Source organism: Ailuropoda melanoleuca, chromosome 15 (genome assembly GCF_002007445.2).
Source record: "Ailuropoda melanoleuca isolate Jingjing chromosome 15, ASM200744v2, whole genome shotgun sequence".
NCBI lineage: Eukaryota > Metazoa > Chordata > Mammalia > Carnivora > Ursidae > Ailuropoda > Ailuropoda melanoleuca.
This window is the reverse complement of record NC_048232.1, coordinates 31,084,358-31,097,897: the sequence shown is the minus strand read 5'-3', so window position 1 is coordinate 31,097,897 and position 13,540 is coordinate 31,084,358. Positions and strand designations below refer to the sequence as shown.

At 41.4% G+C, this 13,540-nt stretch overlaps 1 long non-coding RNA gene across 3 annotated transcripts in view; it reads left to right on the top strand.

Annotated features, from left to right (window-relative positions):
* LOC117796496 overlaps window positions 1-13,540 on the top strand; it is a 96,977-nt gene that overhangs the window by 62,912 nt on the left and 20,525 nt on the right. For all 3 annotated transcript variants that reach the window (XR_004621052.1, XR_004621051.1, XR_004621053.1), the window contains exon 3: window positions 5,421-5,696. This is a non-coding gene — a long non-coding RNA (uncharacterized LOC117796496). The remainder of the gene's footprint in view (window positions 1-5,420; window positions 5,697-13,540) is intronic.

Here is a 13,540-nt window from a genome sequence, read left to right as displayed (position 1 = left end):
GGGGGAATGAAACATGAGAGACTATGGACTATGAGAAACAAACTGAGGACTTTAGAGGGGAGGGGGGTGGGAGAATGGGATAGACTGGTGATGGGTGGTAAGGAGGGCACATATTGCATGGTGCAGTGGGTGTTATATGCAACTAATGGAGCATCGAACTTTACATCGGAATCTGGGGATGTACTGTAAGGTGACTAACATAATATAATAAAAAAACATTTTAAAAAAATAAATAAATAAAAAATAATTGGTCATTTATTTGGAATATCCTAGATATATAGCCTACCCCTTTCCTGCTATTGTCTATCATTATTTAAACACACAAAGACTCTACCTTTAAAAAAAAAAACACTCCTACCTCTAGCCCTCTTCTGCCCCACCTCCAAACGCCGAGTTTCTTGCCTCTTCTTCACAGCCAAACTCTATAAAGTGTTTTTCCACTTCTCACCTCACATTTACTCCCTGACTTACCACAACCTGGCTTCTACCCAAATCATCTAATCATTTATTCTACAACTATTTGAAGTGCCTCTGCTCTCTGATAGATATTTCTAGGTATAGGAAGGCCAGTGTGAGTGGATGGAAAGGAGTTTGAAATAAGGGCTAGTCAGAAGCCAGATCATGGAGCACCTTGTAAGCCATGATAAGAATTTGGATTTTTCTTTGAGTGAGATGCGAAGCCATTGGGGGATTTTGAAAAGGAGGATATGACAGGGTCTAATTATATTTTAAAAGGATCACTGTGGTTGCTATAAGAATAGACAGAAGAAAGGGAGAAGGGGAAAGGGTGATGTGATTATTGAAATAATCCAGATGAGTGATGATGGTGTCTTGGACCAGATGAGTAGTGTTAGAACTAGTAAGAATGAGTCTGATTTTCATTATATTTTTGAAGATGAGGTTGATAGAATTATTAGAAGGGGATGTGAGAGACAAAGGAAAGTCAAGAATGGCTCAAAGTCAGATGAAGTTACCATTTACTAAGAAAGGAAGCCACAGGGAGGATCTGATCCGGACAGGGGATGGAAGTAGAAAATCAAAAGTTCAGTCTTGAACTTGCCTAGTACATAGCTAATTTGAGATGCCAAGGAAATGGTTAATTATGTGAGTTTGGAATTCAAAGGAAAGGTCCTTTGAATTCCTTCAAAGGAATTCAAAGGAAAGGCCTCTAAATGTAGGGGCTATTAGCATATAAATGATATGTAAAATCATATGCCCCAGAAACAGACCCATAAATACAGAGAACAAAATGATGGTTGCCAGAGGGGAAGGGGTTGGAGGGATGGGCAAAGTGGGTGAAGAGGAGTAGGATATATAGGCTTCCAGCTATGGAATGAATAAGTCATAAGGATAAAAGGTACAGCATAGAGAATATAGCCAACGGTGTTATAATAGCCTTGTATGGTGACAAATGGTAGCTACACTTGCGGTGAACATAGTGTAATGTATATAGTTGTATACAGCTATACACCTGAAACTAATGAAACATTAGGTGTCAACTTCAATTAAGAAAAAAACATGTCTGGGGTGCCTGGGTGGCTCATTAAGCGTCTGGCTCAGGTCATAATCCCAGGGTCCTGGGATCGAGCCCTGCCTTGGGCTTCCTGCTCAGCGGGAAGCCTGCTTCTCCTTCTCCCACTCCCCCTGCTTGTGTTCACTCTCTCACTGCCTCTCTCTGTGTCAAATAAATATATAAAATCTTAACAAAGCAAACATGTCTGGATGAAATAACCTAGACAACAAGTAGCAAGAAAAGTTTAAAGCCTGAGCCCTGGGGCATTCCTTTATTTAAAGGGTAAGATGAGGGAGATCCATTGAAATAGAAGGAGCAATGAAGTAAAAGAGTAGTGATGTCCTTGAAGCCAAGCAAAGATGATATTTTATAAGTGAGGCAGAACTCTGAATTGCTGTTAAGAGGTCCGGTAAGAGGAGAACAGAAAATTAACCATTAAATTTAGAAACATTCACAACTTTTTGTTTTAACAGGTTTATTGAGATATCTCACATACCATACAAGCCATCCCTTTACAGTATAGAATTTAAAGGTCTTTAGTATATTCAAAGAGAATTGCCACCAACACCACAATAAATTTTAAGACATTTTCATCACCTTGCCTGTGCTTATCCATAGTTGTAAAATATGTCAGTACATCTTTCCTTTTTATGACTAAATAATGCTCCATTATGTGGATATGCCAAATTCTTTTTATCCATTCATCAGTGGATGGACGTTTGGGTTGTTTTCACCATTTGGATACTATGAGTAATAATATGCTCCTATGAACATTTGTGTACAATTTGTGTGTGTGTCTGTGTGTGTGTGCAAACATATGTCTCCATTTCTCTTGGCTATGTATTTCTGGGTCAAAGGTTAACTTTTTGAGGAACTACCTATTTTCCACAGCAGCCATACAATTTCACATTCCCACCAGAAATATATGAGGGGTTCCAATTTCTCCATATCCTCACTAACACTTCTTATCTGATGTTTTATTATAGCCAGCTTAGAGGTATAAAGTGGTATTTCACTGTCGTTTTGATTTGCATTTCTCTAAAGACTAACGATGTTCAACATCTTCCATGTGCTTATCGGCCATTTGTATACTGTCTTTGAAGAAATATCTATTCAAATCCTTGCTTATTATTTAATTGGGTTATCTTTCTATTATTGAGTTGTAAGGGTTATTTTTATATATTCCAGATACAAGTTCCTTATCAGATATGATTTGCAGAAATGTTCTCTCATTCTATGGGTTGTCCTTTCACTTTCTCATAGTGTCCTTTGGAGCAGAAAGATTTTAATTTTGTTGATGTTGAATTTTTTCTCTGGTTGCTTGTGCTTTTGGTGTTCTATCTAAGGATACTTTGCCAAATACAGGGTCATGATTTGTATGTTTCTTCTAAGAGTTTTATAGTTTGGGCTCTTAGATTTAGTTTTTCGCTCCATTTTGAGTTAATTTTTGTAAATGACAAGAGGTAAGGGTCCAACTTCATTATTCCGCATGTGGCTTTCCAGTTGTCCCAGCACCATTTATTGAAAAGACTATTCTTTCTACATTGAATGGTCTTGGTACGCCTGTCGAAAATCAATTGGCCATAGAAACACGAATGAAACATGGAAATTTTGGTATTTGCAAAAAGCAGTTTTAATGAAATAATGGAGACACAGTTTAATGGGAATGAGTTCATGGCAAAATGAAGGGAGAGAAATTGGAAAGAATGACTAGAAATAAGTTTTTGCTGGGGTAGGAGCAGAAAAATGGAGCCATAAAAGAAGGGTGAGGACTTCAGCTCCTGGCTAAAAACCTATGTGTTGTTAAAAAGAAAACAACAGGCCCCAAACAGAGTCACTTATGTTAAGGGCCCCAAGTCAGCAAATCAAGATTTAGGTAAATACCTAACCTAAATGCACTTTCAACCCCTGTCTCCAGGAATGTAACCTTTAGCCAGTCAACCTGGAATTTCCTGGTCAACACTAAGAAATTTGCTGATAGACTCCTGTTCCCTGTGGGAGGGTGACCTTGCCTAAAACAATGCGTTCTTTGCTATAATTTCCTTTTTTTTCCATTCTCTCTGCCTTTTAAACCTTGCCTTTCCTGCAGCTCAACAGAACTCGCCTCTCTCCACTTGCTAGACTCAATTAATAAAACCAATTAGATCTTTAAAACTTACTTGGTTGCATTTTTGTTTTTTAATAGTGTGATCTTTCAAACTTGACCATCGGCAATTACAAAGGCCTTCCCTGGCAGGCCTTACAGGGAGAAGCTGCCCCCCCCCCCCAACCAGACTTGGTGCGCAGCCAGTGCTCCGCAGTCTGAAGGGAGTTAAGGACTCGGGCTCCTCTGGCCAGCCTTGCTCTCACACGTTTGCAGTCTGATCCAGGCACCTCCAACAGAAGCCTCTTTCTCTCGGGTCTTCTGAAGCCTTGCTCAGGTGCCTTCTTATGGAGAAAGGAGCAGAAACCTTGAAGACCCCTCTCTGTTCTGACTCAGGACTCAGTTCTGTTGTACTCCGAGGACTTCTCTCTTTCCCTCTTCCCAGCCCCAGGGTCCAGAAAATTCCAGGTCTGGGCTCTTTCAGCAACGAGACAGTGAGAGGGTTAGTCGCTCCTAATCAGCTGACCCTTGACTGACATGAAGTTCATGAGGGAAAGTAGACCAAGGCCAGTGTTTTCTTCAGCTTTGCCTCTTGCTTACACTATTGCTTTAAGTAGTTAAAGTCTTAACTCTCACTTTCATTTTGGCTTGTTTTAATCACTACTCTAATAACTGGAGGCTCAGCTGCCTCAGGCTGCTCTGAGCCTAGCCTTTGATGGAGGGTTATTTCTTTAAGGGAAGGCATTACCAGCATAACTGTATGCTGATGAAGATGAGACAATAGAGAAAGAGAAGACGAAATGAGAGAGAGAGAGAGAGGATTGCTGGAGTGATAAGGCATGGTAGGTCTGCCTAGGTCCTCTAATTTAGGACAGACACACTCACCCACAACTGCTGGCAATATGGGCTCAGAGCCATGTCCTTCACTGGGAAATGCCCTTAGCCACGGGGCACTACCTTGCCCAAGGCTACTTCCCTTCCCAAGACTAGCTTATGCAGGGACACGAGGGTATATTCTTCATCCCAGAACACTCTGTACAGTTGGCTTAGTTGCAACTGTATTATAAGTCAGCTTCTCCATCTGCTGGATTGTGTTTACCTCACTTCCCCACACATGTCTCTCAAGAGCATTTCCCAACAAACCTCCATCACGCAATGCTCCATCTTTGTTTCCAGGGAATAATCTAAAGGTTGGAGTGCTCCTAGGAAGCACTAAAATGGGATTCTTGAGCTGGATCCTTTGCTGTTAGGCTAGCAACAAGGATGTCATCACTAGTGGCAGTAGAGTGTGGACAGGTCTTGGAATGCTGTAGCAATTCAGTTGCCAAAACTTTCACCAGCAATGAACTGGGCTAGGATAAGACTGGAATAGGATGCACTGGCCGGAATACCTCTGATGCTCGAGAGGTAAGAGGGAAAAGAGTCTTTATAGTCTCTATAAAAACTATGGAATTATGTAGCTGTTCCTAAGCACATAAATTCAGTGAAAAGTAATAATTACAGGGGTTCAGGACAATTGATTCATCATCAATTCAGGACAAAGCATGAGAGCCAGAGGGTCTCTTAGCAATGTTTAAGGAGATCCTAATCTCTTGTACCTGAGAGCTGAAAAAAAGGAGGATGGGTCTCAGAGCTTAATTTTAAGAGTAGCAGAGCTCATCTCCATCAGGTCTCTGTACAGGGTCAGGGTCTAATAGAAAAGGAGTGGAACCCCTAAGACTTGGGATGGGAATATCTGCATAGATGTCATTAAGAACCCCTGGGCCTCCAGAAGTGATCCATTTCCACCTTGTTAAAAACAGTCCCCCTCCCCTTCCCTTAAAGATCTTGGAGAGGCCTCAAATGAAGCAAGTGCTTTGGAAGACCATGCTATCAACGCTCAGGACCACCCCACCTCCTCTCCTGGCAGCCAGACCAGTAACAGGGGTCAAACCCCAGCACAGCCCACCTGAGGATGTCCTGGGCCTCCTGAGGGAGTAGAGGGACTATACACCAAGGGAGCTGCAGAATCCAACAAATACATGCCTGCAGGAGCTAAGAGAATATACATCAATGGCATCCCCAGAGAGCTGGATCAAGAGCAGCTGAACATCAAATTAGGTAAGTGAGAGTTATCCACTCCTGTGATGCAGGATTTAACACACTGGCGGGTGTTGAGACACTGTGAGGCTCTTGGAAACTTGAAAAAAGTGCTGGGCCAACTAACTGAGGGCATGTTGCACAAAGCCAGAACACCCATAAGCTATGTTCTACACAAGGGCCTGGAAGGCGCTCTATTTAGCAAAGCAATGAGGAAAGGACTGGTGACAGGGACCAAGAATTGTGGGGAGCTCAGTGGTGACTGTCTTCTGGAGGCCAGTGCTGATGAAAGGATACCCTTCACAACTGGGCTCCTTGACGTAGCAATGAGGATTGCAACTTTCCGAAGGGATAGAGGCAGATGGCAACACGTAACCATTAAAATCAAGGAGAGTGAAAATAGGCGGGAGTGACAGCTAGGGGAGTCCCCACACAGAGAACGAGGAAGAGAGATAACAGAACGCGATGTTTTGGGTCAGAGGGCCCAGCGGCACAGAGTTAATCAGATCAGAAGAAGTAGGATGGCAAGTACCTTGGAGGCCTTGCTAAGACACCTGAGGACTAGAGGGTGGGAGGTAAGTCTGTGAAAATTTCAGAGCCTGCTACATCAGTGCAGTGTTGAGCGGTCCAGAGGGCTGGGGCACGTTGGGACGTCCCATCACTAAAAAAAAGCACAGTGCTTGGTAAGCCCCTCGAGGGTCTGGAGGTAACATACTCCACACTTGGAAATATTGCTCTATCCCATTTAGCAGATGACATGGAAGGCTGCCAGATGGGGCCCAGAGCAAGAAAGGGCCCTGCAGCAAGAGCCGACTATGGTGGGAGCAGTCATCTGCTGGGCCCTCTGACCCAGCAGACCTCTCTCTACTAGAGGTATCTGTGCTGGGAAAAGCGCTGTGGGAGTTCATGGCAAGCCTGGTGGGAGAATCACATGGTAGACCCCTCAGGTTCTGAAGCACTTCCAAGAAGGAATCTTCTGTTGGGCAGTTGGTCCACGAGAGTTGGTATATCTACCACAGGACCTCAGGTAACTCTGAGCCAGAGCTGCTCACTGGGACTGGTGTCTGTCAAAGGCACTGGGTCATATGGCTGGGGTGAGGGGACAAAGTGGTCAACAGCAAGCCTTCCTAAGAGGACACAGTCACACTCATGCAAGATTGGACCCGGGCCCGGCCAGAGAGTGCCAGCAAACCGCCTGAGATGCTGAGAATGAGGAGAGGCAGCTTTGGAGACTCGAGGAGAGAGCACAAAGGTGAAATGCACATTTAGGGGAGTGCTGGACAGCACGTGCTAGGGAAACAGTGGGCTTTCAGGCAACACTAAGAGCCTCCTTGAAATGTATGCTGATTTATGACAATGCCACAATTTTAGGTCCTCATGAGTTTGCATTTTTCTCCAACCACCTTCAGTTGCCTGGATGCAGGTGGGGTATTTTTTGTCACCAGGGCTGGGATTGTGCCTGTACATGCAACAGGAGAGAGGGGCATGTGAGGTGAGGGTGTAAACCAGGGAGTGATTATAGGGATGGACTGTGGAACCCAGCGGGTATGGAGGGAAACAACACGTAGGCAGTGAGGTAAGTGGATAGGAAGTCCTCTTGGGGTTGAAGGGCCACTGGCATGAGGATAAAGAGAGTGAGCCGGAAAGATAGATAGAGGTGGCTGAGTGGGAAGCTCGAACTCCTGAGCCTGTCAGAGAACAGGGGTCTGGCCAGAAGAGGCAGAAGCTCTGTAAACACTGACAGGTTGCATGGACAGAAGAGCACCCAGCAGGTCAACTGATAGGAATCTCACTTTTTTTCTTTTTCTTTTTTTTTTTAAAGATTTTATTTATTTATTTGACAGAGATAGAGACAGCTGGCGAGAGAGGGAACACAAGCAGGGAGAGTGGGAGAGGAAGAAGCAGGCTCATAGCAGAGGAGCCTGATGTGGGGCTCGATCCCATAACGCCGGGATCACGCCCTGAGCCGAAGGCAGACGTTCAACCGCTGTGCCACCCAGGCGCCCCTAAAGATTTATATATTTTAGAGAAAGCGAGTGCATGTGAGTCGGGGGAGGGGCAGAGGGAGAGAATCTTCAAGCCGACTCCTTTCTGAGCAGGCTCGATCCCCTGACCCTGAGATCATGACCTGAGCCAAAACCAAGAGTCAGATGCTTAATCAATGGAGCCACCCAGACACCCCCGCTGCCTTGCCTCTTTTTTTTTTTTTTTAAATAAAGATTTTATTTATTTATTCGACAGAGATAGAGAGAGCCAGCGAGAGAGGGAACACAAGCAGGGAGAGTGGGAGAGGAAGAAGCAGGCTCATAGCGGAGGAGCCTGATGTGGGGCTCGATCCCGGAACGCCGGGATCATGCCCTGAGCCGAAGGCAGACGCTTAACGACTTAGCCACCCAGGTGCCCCAGGAATCTCACTTTTTCAAGGGACGCAGAAGTTCTGACACTAATCTGCATTTACCACAGGGGCTAAGAAACCTTCTGGGCATTAACCCAGTCCTGGAACACTGCCTGTGGATTTCCTCAACACTGGCTCAGGGACTTGGGGTGTAGGCCACTTGTCTTCATCTTTCTACTGTGTGACAGACCCACCGTTGCTAGGCCATGCACCTACCTCATAGGATTTGTTTGAGAATTAAATGCGCTAATATGTATTAAGTGCTCAAAATAATGACTGACATATAACTAACCCTCAGTAGGTATTAACCATCACCACCTAGAGAACAAATTAAAAAGCAACTGTACACACACACACACACACACACACACAGAATAGACAGATCTATAGAGATAGTAAGTATGTTAGTAGTTGCCCAGGGTTGCGGGTTGGAGAGAGCAATGGAGAATGAGTGCTAATTGATACAACATTTTTATATATTTTGGGGGGTGGAGTATGAAAATTAATGTAAAATTAGATTGTGGTAGTGTTTGCACAAATTAGTAAATATACTAAAAAAGCCTCACTGAATTGTATACTTTAAAAGGGTGAATTTTATGATATGTGAATTATATCTCAAAAAGCTGTTTCTTTAAAGAAGCAATAATGAAAGTTATCCCAGGTAAAGCTCCATTTGAGAGTATTGATATTGAGAACCATGCTTATCTTCATTACTCTTCCAGGGAATTATTCTTTATTAGCTTTGTAATAGCCTGTAGGGCATTTTCGCCATGCCAATAATAGTACCACACATATGAGAATCCTGAGAAATAGAAAGTCACAGTATAAATGATTGTACATGCCAGGTGGTCAGGATGTGTTTTCTTGAATGCGTTTTAACTGGTGTAATTGCACTTCTGGGAAGGAGCATTTTCTTCCGTGTCTCATTCTGTGTTGGCTTTATTACTAGCCTGTTATTTATTCATGTAGAACAAGAAAACCATGCACCTCTAGGGGGATAAGAATAATGCTAATTTTATTCATTTGGCAATACCAGAGGAAAAGATAAACTGATACAGGGAAAAAATAAGAACTAATACTTCTCTTAGAAATATCTACTTATTTTATGCCTTTGGCCTGGTTCATTATGCTTAACTCAAGGCACTCATCATTCATTCATTAAACAACTATTTGTTGAACTCCTTCTATAATGAGAAACAGAATATTGCTCTAGTATGAGTGGAGAATTATGGAAAAAATAAATTTAACTTTTTATAGTTTCATTACTACAATACATGTGTGGATATGCAATGTAGGAGGCCAGATCCAGAAGTGGTTACAGAAGCAGCGTAAGAGAGTTGTACAAGGGTTTGGTGGTGGCAGTGATACAAGTCACCCATGCAGTGACCTCTCAGCATCCCACATAGGATTGGCCTTATCCCTGTGGTTCTCAAACTTCGGTGCACATCGTGTTCACCTATAGAGCTTGGTAAAACTACAGATTCCTGTCTTTCCCTAGAAATTGATTCAAGAAATCTGATGTGGGGCCTAAAAAACACTCATTTCTAGAAAGTTCCCATGAGATATTGACGCTGCTCTTAGAAAAGCTACCCTAGTCAGAATATCTACAACATGAGAGAGGAAACATCTTTAGTACCACCTTATCTTCTTTCAGCTTCCTTCTCACTTTTTGGTATGTATGAGACCTTATTAGTAAGAAGAGTCCCCTAGCTTGGACCACAGCTGGCATTCTGACAATTTCCCTTTTTCCCCCCTTCCATTAAACCCAGCTTCCGGGGACCCACTTATTTAAGGCCCTGTTTTTGTAGGGAACAGCCAGCCAATCTAATAAGCAAATCAAAGGAATGCTTAGCTGTTGCCAAGGCATTCATTTGTGTGACCTTATGCTTTAAAACTGTTTCCTCTTGATATTCAGCTTGAATTTTTTCAGCCTTCCTTCAGACCAAATCTGTTGTTCTGTTGGCAGTAATGTCTATACTGATACTCCATTTTAATAGTTTGTTATCAGAGAAGGCATAGCTTCATTAATAATTTATTAAATTATTAAAGCAAGAGAAATCTATCAGTCTCGTATTCTCAGCATGGAAGTCATGCAGTATCTTTTAAATGGGTGGCACATAAATTCTCCCAAGATGCCTTAGGAATGGGCTTATAGGTAGGCCTACAGCAGAAATCTGAGGATTTGGGCCAGTGCTTTAAAATTCTTTGTTGACAGATGCCTGGGTGGCTCAGTCGGTTAGGCGTCTGCCTTCGGCTCAAGTCATGATCTCAGAGTCCTGGGACAGCCCTTAGGAACCAGAGGAATGCTCTAAGTTGGAACCCATGCAGTAGAATGAAGGACAAATACTGGAAACCATAAGGCTAACCACTGAATCATGAGTAGAGACTGGATTTCAGAAGCAAAAGTTCTAGGCTGTAATGGAAAGTAGGTCATAGGGAGTTGTGAGGAACAGGACTGAGGAGCGATGTTCAAAACCAGTTAATGTTGCTTTCATGGCTTCACAGGGGCATGATTCTTGGGTGGGTTTCCCTAGCATAAAGGTCTCTGTGGGGTGGGCAGCTGTGGAGTCTCTACGTGTATGTGACTATAAATTAATAAGTCATTATATATACAGATCTAAAATTAAACTATTTAAAAGGAAGGGAAAAATTAATGTGGAAGAAAGAAGATTTGAACAAACTATCAACTACTTTGACTGAATAGACATATAAAACAGTGTACCCAACAACTACAAGGATATATATTCTTTTCAAGTATATTCTTTTCAAGCATTCACAAAGGTAATGAGCCATAGACTAAGTCTTCCTAAGTTTCAAAGGAGTGAAATATTACAGCATATATTCTGTGACAACAAAATCAAATTAGAATTCATTAAAATTAAGATATAAAGCCCCAAATATTTGAAAAGGAAACATCACACTTTTAAATAACTCACAAATACAATAATAAATCACAAGGAATTAGAAATTATTTCTAATCGAATGCTAAGGAAAATACAACATATTAAATTTTATGGGATGCAGCCAAAACAGTACTTCCCTGGAGGGAAACCAATACTTTAAAATACTTAAATACAGTGCAAAAAGAAAAGAAAAAAAATGTTCAAAAATCAGTAATCTAAGGTTGCAACTTAAGAGGCTTCTTAGGAAAAGAAGAGCAAATTAGGGGCTCCTGAGTGGCTCAGTCAGTTAAACAACTGCCTTTGGCTCAGGCCATGATCCCAGGGTCCTGGGATCAAGCCCCACATCAGGCTCCCTGCTCAGCAGGGAAGTCTGCTTCTTCCCCTCCCCCTGCTCATGCTCTCTCTCTTGCTCATTTTCTCTCTTTCAAATAAATAAACAAAATCTTAAAAAAAAACAAGAAAAGAAAAGGAGCAAATTAAACCCAAGGTAACTAGAAGGAAGGAAATAAAAATCAGAAATCAATGAAATGGAAAGCAACCAAATATGGAAAATTGACAAGGCTAAAAGTTGATTACTTGACAAGCTTAAACAAGCTGATAAACCTCTAGTAAGACTGATCATGAAAAATAGGGAAAAATATAAATTCAATAATTTAGATGAAGCAGGCAAATTATTTGAAGAATACAATTTACCAAAATGAAAACAACCTGAACATTTGTATGTCTACTAAGTAAATGGAATTTGGTAATCAATAATTTTCCCATAACAAAAACTCTAGGTCAGCAGTCTGACCTAGTTAATTAAGGAAAAAATAATGACAATTACACACAAATTCTGTCAGAAAAACTTGTAAGATATGACAAGAAAAAAAATTATAGACCACACAGAGATAGAGGCAATAATCCTTACCAATAATTATTAATTGAGGTGAAAATAGATAACATATAGTGACTAAGTAGGGTCTATCACAGGAATGCAAGATTAGCTTAACATTTGGAAATCAATGTAATTCTCCATATTAACAGAATAAAGGAGAAAAGCTATGATTGTCTCAATAAACTCATCCCAATGCAAACCAAAATCCCAGTAGGCTTTTTTGTAATTAAAATTTGATTCTAAAATTTCTGTGGAAAAGCAAACGTTTTAAAATAGCCAAAAAGTTAAAAAAAAGAACAAATTGAAGGATTATGCTACCTCGTTGCAAGATTTACTATGACTCTACAATAATCAAGATAGTGTGCTTAAGCAAAATAACAGAAAAATAAATCAATGAAACAGAATAGAGTCCAGAAATAGATCCACACTTACATGGTCAATTATCTTGACAAAGGCACTGTGATGTTTATGTGCCAGCTTGGGTAGGTTATGGTGTCCAGTTGTTTGGTCAAACACTAGTCTACATGTTGCCATGAAAATATTTTGTAGATACAATTGATGTTTATAATCAGTTGACTTTAAGTAAAGTAAATTTCTCTTAAGGATGTGGGTGGGCCTTATCTAATCAGTTGAAGACTCTAAGAGCAAAAATTGAAGATTGCAGGAAAAGAAGAGTCTGCTTCAAAACTAGAACATAGAAATCCTCCTTGAGGGCACCAGGTGGCTCAGGTGGTTAAGCATCTGCCTTTGGCTCAGGTCATGGTCCCAGGGTCTTGGGATTGTGTCCCTCATTGGGATCCTGGATCAACAGGGAATCTGCTTCTCCCTCTCCCTCTGTCCCTCCCCCTGCTTATGCACGTGCTCTCTCTCTCCCTCTCTCTCAAATAAATAAATAAATAAAATCTCAAAAAGAAAAAAAAATCCTGTTTGAGCTTACAGCCCATGAGTTTTGGACTTGCCAATCCTCACAATTATGTTAAAAATCTCTGAGAGAGAGAGAGAAAGAGATGAAGAGTAAATATAAATAACTTCTACAAATCAGTAACAAAAGGACAAACAACCAAAAAATTTTTTAAATGGTTAGAAAAAGTATAGATATTTCACAAAGGAAGATGTATGATTGAGCAATAAGCAAGTAAGTCATCAAGGAAACACATTGTGGTCTGAGAGCAGACATCGTATGATTTCTATTCTTTTAAACCTGGTAAGGACTGGTTTACAGAGCAGAATGTAGTCTATCTGATGAATGTTTCATATGATCTTGAGAAGAATGTGCAATCTGCTGTCACTGAATGAGTCTATAGATGTCAGTTATACCCAGCTAAGTGATGGTGTTGTTGAGTTCAACTATGTCCTTATTGGTTTTCTGCCAACTGGATCTGTCCACTTCTCAGTTCTTGCTTTTAATCCATTCTGATAGTCTGTCTCTTAATTGGTCTATGTAAACCACTGATGTTTAAAGTGATTATTGATAAAGTTATATTAATATCTACCATATCTACTACTCTTTTGTTTGCTGTTCTTTTTCTTATTTCTCTTTTTGACACTTTTTCTGCCTTCTATGGTTTTTTTTTTTTTAAGATTTTATTTATTTATTCGACAGTGAGAGAGATAGCCACCGAGAGAGGGAACACAAGCAGGGGGAGTGGGAGAGGAAGAAGGAGGCTCACAGCGGAGGAGCCTGATGTGG